Consider the following 12309-nt stretch of genomic DNA (forward strand, 5'->3'; position numbering starts at 1 on the left):
GCATCTCCTCTTTTGTTCCCGTTTGATTAAAGGCACTGCGCAGAGAAAAGTCTTGATCCGTCGTTATACTGATGCTTGTGTGTGACTGTGTAGAAACAGAAAGGAATCTCTTCCGTCTACAGTGTCCACAAACACGGAATCTGCACACACGTACACACAGGTTTGCACAGCTGTTCTTTTTAGGACATTCTAAAGAAATTGCTCTTATTTTTTTATTTTTTTTGACTTAGAAGAAAAATAATATTGGCCACGAGTTTTACATCAGAGAAATAATGATCCTCAGAGGCCCTGGCAAACAGCTTAAAACCTCACTTGTCTGGCTTGTACTGCCTCAGGTTGCGGGCTGTCTTCACCTCATCCACACACTGGGATTCTGGGGTTTCTCACACATTGAAGAAGTTGAACAGTGGTCGGACCTTGAAGCAGCAATTATGATGTTGTCAAATGTCCCCAAACCAAAGTTATTCAGTTTTCATTTCTTTGTCATATGCTGTTGCCTGAACCTCTTTGATGACGTCAAGTTGGCAACGTGAGGCCATACATTTTGCTAGTTTTCTTGCAGTTTAACAAATCTTCATTCTTTTCGGAGACATTTTGGGTTTCGTACATAAGTATAAGAAGTTAAAATGATCCTTAAGTCCAGTTAAACGAGTCTTCTTTCTTGGAAGGTCAAGGGTTAGATTCCCTCTCTGGCACTGTATATGTGCTGCATGTATTTGTGAGTGAGTGGGTGTGAAAGGGTGAATGGCAAAACTGCAGTGTAAAGCAGCTTTGAGTGGTCATCAAGAGGAATGCTACATAAATTCAGACCATTTACCATTTATAACATAAATGCATTTACCATTTATATTGCATAATATATAATATATTATGCGATATACAGTTTATAAAATGTAAGTTTATGGAAATGTGTTAAAAGCCAAGTGGGTTTTTTATCTTCAATATTTTGTAATATGAAAAGGTAAGTGTGGAGTGGTGTGAGTAAATAAGCTTACATTTCATTTATTAGGGATGCAACTAAGATTATTTTCATAATCAATTAATATGTGCAATTAATTTCTTGATTAATTGAGTACTCGTTTGGTCCGTAAAATGTCAGAAAATGTTGGAATATGTCAGTGTTTACCAATCCTGGAAATGATGATTTTGCCAAATGTCCACAAACCACAGTTATTCAGTTTTTAATGATTTATTTGTTATATAGAGCAAAAACCACCAGAAAAGATTCACATTTAAGAAGCTGAAACATCTGAAAGCTTGTTGTAATTATTAAAAAAAACTCGAAACTAGATTAATAATTGACTTAACAAATGATCTTTGCAGTCATATAATTTATATGTTCTTCTGTCTTTGTATACATTGAATTAATATTGAAAGGAAAACTCAAACAATTACACAGTCAGCAAACCTGTTTGCGTGACCTGAGGACTTAGTCTTATATAAATGTCACTGTTATATGGACATTTAACTGTTAAGTGATTGTTAACCTCAGAGTGTTCATGTCAAATCCGTCTCAGCTGCCACATGTAAGAGCAGTCAACCACCTGAGCGACAATTGCTTACTCCTATTCTCATTATCTGTGTTATCCCACTATCTAGAGCAATGGATCAGGCATGACAAGATGTAATCTTACAGAAATGCATCACGGCAGCATGAGACGATCGACTCCTGACAACGGATTCTGCCACATTCATGGAGGTGTTGGTGCTGCTCCACTTACTCCTACATGGTTATACTTCTCATGCCACACTAGAGCTGAAATGATGTGTCGATGAACGCTGCTAGAGCAGCAGCAGCAACATCCCGTCAGCCAGACAGTATCAAGCTAACTCCAGCTCCCCTGCCAGCGTCTGCGATCATCCTGTTGAATAATGCAGAGCCCAGTCGGCTCCCTCCCTCCCTCCCCTTCACCCACTCTGTCATTCAGTCTGTGCGAGCACAGCTACAGCATCAAGCGCAGTGCGATGCCATCATCATGCTAATTGCATGCAGATAGGTCCTGCAATGGCAAATGGTATAAAGATAGGCCATCAGACAGTCACTGTTCATCGTTCATCATAAGCAGGTTATAGAGCTTAGGGGATTAATATAAGCGCCATGTGAGAATTTCCATCACTGTCACAATGAGCACGTTAATGGTACAGAACATTTACACAAGATCCCACACACGTGCTCATGCACATGCATGCCCACACACTCGCTCCTTCCTGAACCTTAGTTTTGAATCATAACTTGAGACCTGTTGGCACTGATGAGTCCTCCCCAAACAGACACACACACATTTTATTTTTTTATTTTATTCAACCTTTATTTAACCAGGTAAAAACCCATTGAGATCAAAACCTCTTTTCCAAGGGTGACCTGACCTGGTGACCTCTTTAGAAGCACACGTCACAATATATATCAGATAAGATATAGACAGGTTACAAACAATCATTTTGACACAAACAGTAATGTAACAGTGTACAATAGCATGCCATTAAAAGTGCAGGAGTTGAGACAAAGCTGAACACACTTTTCCCTAATTCTGTTCCAACAGTTGGAACAGAAAGATGGAGAACCTCACTAGAACATAGTGAATAGTGGCTTTTAGTTCTTTTGAATTAGAGTGTGCAGAGGAACAAAGCCAAGGAGAGCCTTATAGATTAATAACTGCCAGTGTGTATGTCTGCGTACACTCAGAGAAGGCCATTCAGATTAAATATAAAGTTCAACATTGATGAGTAAGTCGACCACAACAAGTTATAAATCTCAGGACACAGTGATACACAGTGTTCAAAGACTGTAAACATTTTGTCGGAGCACCCGTATACAGCACATTGCAATGATCTAGTAATGGCATAAAGGTTGCAGACACTAAAGGTTTTCTTGCTTTGAGTGAGAAGCAGGATTTATTTCTATAATAGAAACCAAGCTTTACCCTAAGCTTAGTTACCAATTTGGCAATATGTGCTTTGAAGGAGAGCTTACAGTCAATAAGAAAACTCAAGTACTTATAGTGTGAAAGTAGCTCTAAAGGTTTACCTTGGGAAGTTAAAATTGATGGGATGTTTTCTGGTAATTCACTCAAGTTAGAGACCACCATCAGTTTGGTTTTACCTGCATTTAAAAGTAGTTCTATTTTTTTGTAGACAAGTCTGCACAATGTTAAAAGCAGAGTGTAAAAACTCCAAAGCCTGACTAATAGATGACAAACAGCAATAAATAATGGTATTGTCTGCATAAAAGTGAAAAAAGGCATTTGTCAAGTTGTTACAGAGGTCGTTGATATGCAGAACCAAACCTTGGGGTACACCTTTAGACTTTCAAGAACAAAGAGGTGGTGCCAGCCACCTGAACACACTGTGTTCTATTAGTCAGGTAGTTGGTGAACCAGGGTGTAGATTGATTAGACATGCCCATTTGATAAAGAATATTTATCAACAACTAATGGTCAACTGTGTCAAATGCTTTTGACAGATCAATAAAAAGTGCCACACAATATTTTTTGCAATACAAAAAAACGTTAAAAACCTTGATGGCAGCTGTCACTGTGCTATGTTGTTTTCTAAAACCTGATTGTAGCGGAGATAAAATTTATTTGCTTCTAAATGTTCTTTGAATTGGTCACTCCTTTCTGGAATCCAAATTCTTTAACGCTTGTTGGACTTCAGAGGTAGACACAGGCATAAAATTAAAATTAAAAATGCAGTTAGTGCATTTTTTCGTCAAATCAGGGTTAAAAGGATCAAATAAAAATCCTGCTGAAATAAAATGCTCATTAAAACAGTTCAGTGTGTCTTCATTAAGAAGTTTGGAGTTCACGGTGCTAAAATGTCTTTTGTTGTTTCAGAGAGATATAACTCTGATTTGGTTTTATTAATTAAAGCAATGCATTTATTTCACAGAAATGTTAGCTCGTCTGTCTCCATTTTAGATGTTCTAGCCCTGGTCCATGCAGCATCTGTGTCTTTGGGGAGCATGTTTATCTATTTATCTTAAAAATTCATCATAGGAATATTTCAGGACACGTTCCACATTGCCAATGACAGATATTCTGCTCCTTTTAACGGAAGCTAAATCCCAAAGGAAAGACGCTCATGAAAATGTTTAAAATCTCTTTTCAAAAGAAGTGGAGGCTTAGATTTAGGAAGTTTTTTCTGATGGCTGAAATGGCATAATGATCGCTCATTTGCAAAAATACCAATGTCAGAATACTTATGAGGGGCATTTGTCAAGATTAAATCAAGCAAAGATGATCTTACAGGACGTTTAATTTTGGGACGAGTTGGAGCATTTATTAATTGGGTTCGATTAAAAGAGTCACAAACCAGTTTCAAGGTATCAGAAGCTGAAATCAACCAATCATGATTTAAATCTCAAACAAGAACAAGCTCATTTGAACTGAATCCTGTGATATAATTAGACAGAGAAGAAAGTGCTTTGTTACAGGCTGAGGGTTGTCTATAACAGCCCATAACTGTAAGGGACTGACCCTGAGGAAATCTGAGTTTCAGTGCAAGAGGTTCAAACTGTTTACTAATGGAAACACTGGTTAGGATGTCACATGAAACTTATTTTTAACATAGATAGCTATGCCTTCACCTTTCCTGAGTCAATCGCAGCAAGATATATTGTAACCTTTTATTTGAATGTTTCTGTCAGAGACTGCTTTAGTTTCTGACAACACGAGAATGATCGTAGTTGTCTGAATCCAAATTTTGACAGTCAAGTTTAGGGAGTAGGCTACAAACATTAGAGAATGATTCCAAGGCCTGACCTAACAGGAGAGTTAATGATGAGGGATATAAATAATTAATAATAAACAAAAAAGACTCAATATTGTGAACTGTCCAATATCTGACCACCACTGCACCTACTCTAGCTTCTGTTTCCAGCCTTGACAAGAGTTTTTGATCAATCCCAGGGCAGTTCACAGAGAAAGAGAGCTTCTATTGTAAAACTGAAACAAGGAAATGCTATAATAGAGTCAATCAAATAACACAAAATGGACTGCTATTTGTTTCTAGACTGCAATTTGTTCCAGGAATGAATGAGAAGAAAATTGCGTCAGACGATCTGTGATAAACTAGTCATATACTGTAGTTCATTGCATTTTTTAGTACACTTTTATTAATGCAATGAAACAAAAGTACATATTTGACCATTTATTTTATGGCAGAGCTTCCCCTTGCTGTCTTGAGCAATCACCTCTGGAACCCCTTTTCAGAAAGTTTGCTATTCTAGCATTGGTAACAAATCATTGAAGTACATGATTGATTCATTTTATTATAGTGTCATGCACCACAAAGGACGCGGGCGACATGGACTCCATTTAGCCCCAAAACTAAATATATGGTTATTAATGTAGATATGAGGTTTCATAACAGATAAATCTTATTGTTGAACTGGACAGCGAGAGTTACTGAAAGAGATCATTATTGTTCCCACACTTGCAAATGCATTTTGCAAATGACTAAGGAGACTTGGTTTTTATTTGTCATTTTACGACGCCGCACAGGCTCATAATTGAGAGTCCCGCATTCTGCCATTAAAGCACTTTGCACAGCCAGTGTCTCCAGCCAAGATAAAACATTCAGACTAGCCTGGCATTTAAATCTGCAGCAACTCCGCCAACAGGGTGATCATCGTGGTGCCAAAATCATGGGTCATTAACCATTTCATGCTGTGCAAACATCAGTGAGGAGGCACCTGCAGGGAGGTTGAGGTCCGGCCAGGATTGTGATTTTCTGTGGTTCTCTAGTCTGTTTTGGTATAAACCACAGTTTGAGGCCACTGCTAATATCACAGATTATATTTTTAACTTATTAGTCTTTTCTTGACAACAACACCAGTGAGGTCGGAGATCCCGCTATGGCCGAATAAAGAGGAGTCAGCTGTTTCTCTCCCAGTCATGGTGATGAATTATCCTTTCTACTGTGCAGGTTCCTAATGCTTTGGATATCTTTTCACTGGTGAGTTGTATTCAACAAAAAAGAGAATGAATGATCTGAGCTGTAGCTGTCAATGAGATGCTGATATATACTTGCAAATACGCCGGAAAAAAAGCAAATTCAAGAATTCACATGTTTACTCCGGCTGCCGTGAGCGCTTGTTGTGGATGTCAGTAAAAACACCACTGCTACTATGATCATTTTACACTTGACGGTCATCCTGCCCACTGGGGACGAGCTCAGCCGCATCCATTTCAGCTCTCTGTCTCCCTTTCAGGCCCAGAGTGGTGTGTCACCCTGCAGGAAGTTTTCTATACCAACCTTTTACGTAGCACTTCAGGGTCTAAGCCAGAAAAAAAAATCCTTTTCATAAAGGCAGAAATTTAATAGAGGGAATAACTGTGGTGAGCAAACAGAAAGTGGACGATTGGCTTTCTGACACAGTGAGCTGCAAATACACACCCGTAAAATACAGCAAAACCACTTGCAATAGAGACAGGCAGTAAACAGAGGCTTTGCAAAGACGGCCATATGGCAAAAAAATAAAACTGTCTTAGCAACAAGCTGGTGGAGAAGTAAGAAGCCACATGTTTTTCTCAGCAGTTGGTGGAAAACAAGCCGGAGAAAAAGAACATGGATTTTGGACATAAACATCTTCAGGTTTTTATGTTAAAATACAATAACAGCAGTGTGACAGCAAACTGTCGGGGCTGCATGTACGACGCCATTGGCGCTTGTTGACGTCGACAGAATAATGGCTTGATAACAAAATTGGCAGCAGGGTCTGTTGATGAGAGAAAACACTGTGTTTGGCTGTTAAGCTCCATCCAATCATGACATATGAAAACGCAAACAACTTCCCAGACTAGAAATCATCTAAGTTCATCCATCTGATTGATGACGGAGTGACAAGATACTGAAGAAATTGCTGGTTTTCGAAACAGGGAAGTTAATTTCAGGCTCAGTTATTTATACATAAAATCTGCCATCCGTTCCTTCTGTAGAAAATGCTCTGGAACCCTATTGTACCAGCAGTCTTTTCCAGGGATTTGGCCAATTCCTCTCAATGGCCAGCAGAGCAAGGTTGCTTAAACGGTGAGAAGCTCCTCTCTTCACCTGCTTGTTGTTGCTCCAATTGTTGCCACTTGTGACGACACAACTGAGACATTGCACTATCCAACTCCATGCTCCATCCAAACACCCGGAAATCACACAGCTTTCCCCTGTTGCCCTGCAAGTCATTTCAGTCTCCCTGAATCAAAGAAATTACCATAGGTTTTCAGGACACTTTGGAATTTCCTCCTTTGGAAACACTTGTCTCAGTCAAGCAAATTTTCCTGGATTGACTAATTCTAAGAAACACAGGCTTCCCAAATTTTTAAAGTGTTGCAGAATCTGGTCCATTAGATTGTTCAGGATGGCCATGCACAGATTTCTGTACTGCTCCTGGGGATCCTGCAGTTGCGACAAAAGGCATGTAGGGAATCAGTTCATTCAAGATGGAGCCAACATGCATCTTGAATGGAGACCACATGGCCCTGTGTTCTAAGAGACCAAGAGGGCCATAAAACTCAGCCCCTATCTTTCAGACATCAGTGTAAAACCCACCTCACTGGTCAGTTTCTGACATCTGACCCCACATGTCATCAACAATATAAAAGCCAGGCTGCCTTCCACCCCTTTGTTACCCTCTTCTCTGCCTAGGCCCTCTGGGTGGAGGAAGGAGACCAAGGTCCAGACATCGGCTCTTTAACTGAAGGCCCTTCAGTACAGAGCTAAACAAGCTCCCAGCAGCAAGACAACCCACTCTGCTGATCTTCAAGCAGGCTAGAAGCAGCCTGTAATCAGCACCCATCAGTTAGCTCCAACTAGCAAACCTTTTAAGGAGGAACCTGAGCAACAGACCCCAGAAACATGGTCAACCAACTCCAGTCTCTTTCAATGACTTGGTAACTTAACTGGTCCTAGCATAGCATCACACAGATTGACTGATTTACATAAATTAAATATTGTACTGAGCTTATGCGGTGCATAATGCGTGTTGTTGTTATGTGTAGATTTAGGTTAATATGATGTTAGTGAAGTGATTTTCTTAGCTTTCAGTTCTAGATGGGTATGCTACTAACCTCTCATCTAACCTGGCACCTCATCCCACAAAAGTGGCCTTAACAAAGAACAAAGATGATTGGTAGTCTAAAACACAGACATGTATTCATACACACACACACACACCAATTCATTATTAAATAAATCGGTAACTGACTAAATTCATGAGACTGAATCAGTGAATCTTTTAGGGGTGGTGCTCCAATTAACCTTATTAAGTAAAGTCATCAATATAATATTAATATGTTTAATGTTAATGTTATTATTATTAATCTTTGATAGTCAATAACTGATACAAAAGGCTCCATTTTATGGTGCCTCACTTGACACAAGGTAATGATCCCCCTACAGGCGCTTTTCTCACAGGCTCATCTCGAGGGTCTGATGTGAGATTTTGCTGCTTTTGCATAAACAGCTTGGGTAAACATCCTCTGTTACGGCCGCTGCTGGCTGCCATTTAGTGTATGTTCATTGTGTGTTCCCATGAGTGATTCTGCCAGGCATGCAAAGCAAGCTGTGTGATTCCCTGGTGAGGATTGGTCCTGCTGAAGCAGAGGCAGTCTACTTCCTGCTTCCTGTCCACCTGCATCTGTGATTGGTGTGGCTGTTTTCTACCAAATCTACCAATCGAGACTCTGCAATCAACCCCAGCTGCAACATAAATAGCTTGTGTGCCCTCAGTTCATGGCGGCTGTGAGTCAGTGATCAGTTCGCCGCGCTGTTGGTTGCCGTTCTGTGTTAAAACATCTTTCAATAGTGTGTTCATTTAGTTTTGCCTGGCTGGACCCTATCTGAGTGGTTTTAGCCAGTGTGCTGAATCTTTGTACAGTTATCTAGTTCAGAGAGTACCTTAATGGTCTCTCTCTTTCTTTTGTTCTGAGTTCTTTTTGCAGAATAGTTGCTTGTTTGTTTTGTGCTATTATGTGTGTAAAGCTTATGGGTGCTGACCTTATTTGGTGTTCCTTCTTTTTTTTTTTCAAGAGCTAAATAGCGGTTGATGTTACTTTTGTGTTTTAGTTATTTGTCAGCACCTGTATAGCCTCCTTCTGTTATGTTTCCTTGTGCATGTGCACCCTCCTTATTTAATTAAATGCCTGACTTTACCTTAAACCAGTCCAGTTGTCCCCTGAATGCAATAAGTCAGTTCAGGAAGGCCCTGTTTTGTTTTACTGTTTTCAATGTTTCATTATGTTTTGCCACATGAATGCGAACACTTTCATGTTCAACACTGACCCTGCCCAGACAACATGTACTCACATGTCCATTGCTCTTTTCATGCCTTTTGTGCGCCCTTTCAAAGTTAACCAGATCCCCGATCCCCACTTTTGTCCACACAATACATCACTGAGATGGTTTCGTGTTGTTAGTCACAGCACTTCCAGACAGCCAGCTCACTTTTTCATATCAGGAGAGCTGAAAATACCTGTTTCTTTTCCCCGACTTTTGAATCAAATCAATCTTGGGTGTGGATCTGCCCTGCTCTTTAATTCTAAGTCACTCAACATAAGGAAGACTCTCAAATGGCTTTGCCAAAATGTCCACAATATTAGTTTTGTCTGCCCCAAACTTAACCCATGTTGATAAAAAAAGAATGAAGATTTTTAACTATAAGGCAAACTTCTCCTTTAAAGATTTGCAACAGAAGAAAAACCTCAGGGCCTCAGCCAAGGTGAAGGCCACTTGCACAGATGCGATACTCGTGGACCCAGTGGTATACAAGGCCATTGATTAGAAGCAGGTTTTGGAAGGAGATGTTCAGCCTTTAAAAGATTCTGATAGATGTCAACAATGAGTGTCATCAGGGACACTTCACACCCACAGAATTAACCGTTCATATTGCTGAGGTCAGGCAGACACCTGTGCAGCCACGCGGCCAAAACTAAAAGATCTTTTCACAGACAGTTGCAGACTAATTTGCAATAAAATTCTCCTTATTTATCATCTTTAACCTTAATTTACCATTTCTACTATTCAATCCTTTTAGTATGTTTGCTCTGAATCCTCTATATCCTTGAAAATTCTTTGAGTGGACAGCTAAGAGAGTAGGTTAAACAAATCGTCTCTGAGCTCTGTATGCCAAGATGCAGCTGATTTACTGTGAGCAAGAAACAGACCTCGACAAATGTAACCTTCACTGCAATTATGCCTTCAAGATGGAAAACAAGGCCTTTATTAATCAAATGCAACAACTTATAAGGAAGTTCAAAAAGAGGGACCTGACCATCAAAGGGGTGGAGATGGTAGATTAAGACTGGATCTGAGAAGGTGAACATCAAGCTCCAAAAAATAAACATGAAAACATCCTCATGTAAGGAGCTGCAGTGGAAGCTGAATCTTAACGAGAGGGTTGAGGAGGAGAGAGATGTAATATGCACAAATATTATTATATTAACCTCACAATCTCAGAGCAGACAAAGCTCTGCACCGCCCATGTGATCCTTTGGACCCCAGTTTGGAAACCATGGACCTAGAGGTAGAGTGACCTGGGGCCTCATTTGTAAAACCTGAAAAGTTGGCAAATTGTAAAAAAACACAGGATTTGCTCATACAGGATTTGCAGCTGATGCTGGATCCAGTGTGGCACAGAGATCTAGCAGGATAACGCGTGGGAGTTGGAACTGGACCACAATCCATTCATCATCACTGGCCAACAGATCTGACTGTTCTCTGAAAATTCTCTCCCTCTGAAGCTTCCATTGGTCTGATCCTCATCCTCTAGCAGAGAGAAAGCAACTATTTTGCGTCATTGCACATTGTGATGATATTCCATTTTATTCCCTCCAATGTGATTGAATCCAACCCAATATCTGATGACTGTTGCAACATTCTTCACGTTAAAAAAAAAACTTTTATAACACAAGATTTAAATTAAACTCAAAACATAAATAAAAAAACATAATAAATTAAAAAAGAAACTCTGATTTTATCAGTTGAAGCACAGAAACCTAGATCCGTGAAAACATAATCTGTCCTCCTGTTTAACTTATTATCCCTGAGAATGCGTAATACCACTCATACCACTAAAGTGTTTAATAATTACAGCATTTATTGAAAAATGTATTTTGCAATAATGGATATCTTGTATTCATGTGTGTGTGTGTGTGTGTGTGTGTGTGTGTGTGTGTGTGTGTGTGTACGACAGGTGCGTGTTTAAGGGATTATCAGTCAAGCAGGTAATTGTTTATTTGTTTAAAAATATCTCGTCCATGTATTCAAATAAAATCTTGTTGTAAGCAGTAATATTTTTACACGGTGGTGTCAGTTTCTGGTTATTCATCCTTCTGCCTTCAGAGTCGCAGTTTCTCCTCTCTCCCATAAATGTGCGTACACTGGTGAAAGATTGTTTTTTATAAATCCCAAACTTTGCATGGAAAATGGCGTGCACTGTTTGTTGTGTGTCTTGTGTTTGTTGTTTCATCTTTATAAATGAGGCCCCAGGTGTCCCACTTTGTGCAGTACAGCACGGCATTTGCACCCCTTGTGATGTCAATTGGCTCTAAACTGATGATTATACATATGTTCCAATAGCTGTGAATATAGAAGGGGGACTTTCAGCACGGAGGTGCTAGGGTTATGTCAATAAACCTGTCAAACTCATGCACCACCTTTGTGTTGTCGCACTGGGAAAAGTCAAAGTCATTTGCAAATGATGTAGATAATTATGGAATCTACAGCAAAGTAAAGATGATACAGAAAAACAAAAGCTGCAAACATAGTTACACATACTTAATTACTTATTTATTTCTTGTTTGTTGTTATACTTTAATCAAAATTGTGGGGAAGGGTTCTTTATTTCTACTTTTTTGAAAAAGAAACCCAACAACCCTATACTGGTTCTGTTATAAGCCATAGCTTTTATGAAGTACCAGTAGCATATTTGATACACAGTCTATCAATATACAGTGTTTATTTTTTGAGTTAAGTAGACAATCTCTCATCATGTAACACTACCTCTCAGCACTGTTGGTAACAGGCATCCCACATTGTCCCTCATAAACATGATTTGTCCCTCCTTTAGTTTGTTGAGATCACCCTACCTAAGGATCACGGTATTGCCCGATGTGAACTTGTGAAACAGCTGTGCTCAAATGGAGTTGTGAGGACTGTAAATTATCTGACAGATGTTTTATCTTATCAAAACAAAGACCCCAACAAACTTCAAATCTATTCAGGCTGAAAGACTTCCTGCGTCTCCAGCTCTGTTACCATTTCTCTCCTCTGATATTTCTTTTAGTAGAGATAAAATAGCTGGCTTGTCTTGCAAGCATT

This window comes from Solea solea, chromosome 15 (assembly GCF_958295425.1).
Source record: "Solea solea chromosome 15, fSolSol10.1, whole genome shotgun sequence".
Taxonomy (NCBI): domain Eukaryota; kingdom Metazoa; phylum Chordata; class Actinopteri; order Pleuronectiformes; family Soleidae; genus Solea; species Solea solea.